The sequence below is a fragment of the Nestor notabilis genome, unplaced genomic scaffold, assembly GCF_000696875.1.
Source record: "Nestor notabilis isolate BGI_N333 unplaced genomic scaffold, ASM69687v1 scaffold19013, whole genome shotgun sequence".
In the NCBI taxonomy this organism is placed as follows: Eukaryota; Metazoa; Chordata; class Aves; order Psittaciformes; family Psittacidae; genus Nestor; species Nestor notabilis.
The window spans coordinates 11,594-12,445 of record NW_009923524.1 but is presented as its reverse complement, the minus strand read 5'-3'; the positions used below and the strand labels follow the sequence as shown (position 1 = coordinate 12,445).

The window sequence follows — 852 nt, the reverse complement described above, 5'->3', positions numbered from 1 at the left end:
CGGCATGTTCATTAATCCACACACCAGCAAAAGGCTCTAATTAATACGGCTGGCCACACGCCCGTGCTCGGCAACTTTTAATTGTCACAGGCCCGGACGGGGAGGGCGAAGGTTAAAGCATTTATTGAGTCCCCAGGAGCCAGCTCGGCCCCCCATGCCGATAGCAAAGATTTCCAATGCGGCAGGGCTGGCTGGTGAGCCCTTAACCCCTGGGTGCCCGGCGCTGCCCCGAAACGCTGCCTGCGCTCCTGCAGTGCAGCTTTGTGGGCATCCCTAAGGATGCTGGTGATGGGCATCCTCATCGGGCACTAACGGGCATCGTCAATGGGCACTGCCAAAGGCATCCCCAGCAGGCAGCACTAAAAGCTCCTGCTAATGGGCATCATCAGCGTCTGATGGATGCTGGGGGGGACCAGGCAGCGCCGATGCTCCCACTTGCTCCCCACAGCCCTGCACTAGGGCCAGAGAGACTTGGGGGGCTCCCATGGGGTGGTATCCAGATCCCCATTCTCACCTCCAGCCCACCTCGATGGGTATTGTTAATGGTTGTCAGCAAAGGGTACGCTGATGGGCATTGCCAGTGGACATCGCTACTGGGCATTGCTAATGGGCACTGCTAACTGGCATTGGCATTGCCACCATCCCCAGCCTGGGGGGGCCCAGGGGAGCCCCTCTATCCAGCAGGCACCCCATGGGGGGTGCTGTCTATGGAAATAGGGTCAAATCTGCTGTGCGCGAGTTTACACATGTTCATGCGTCGATGGGGGTGGGAGGCACTACAGGACCTGCCTGGGGGGCTCGCAGAGACTGGGAGCAGCTCAGAGCACAGAGAGCCCCCCTAGGCAGCCACAG

At 60.0% G+C, this 852-nt stretch overlaps 1 protein-coding gene across 1 annotated transcript in view; it reads right to left on the bottom strand.

Annotated features, from left to right (window-relative positions):
• The window catches only part of LOC104403898 (AT-rich interactive domain-containing protein 3A-like), a gene marked incomplete at its 5' end in the record, with an annotated part of 6,380 nt that overhangs the window by 5,384 nt on the left and 144 nt on the right, over window positions 1-852 (bottom strand). The gene's annotated exons all lie outside the window — the stretch shown is intronic.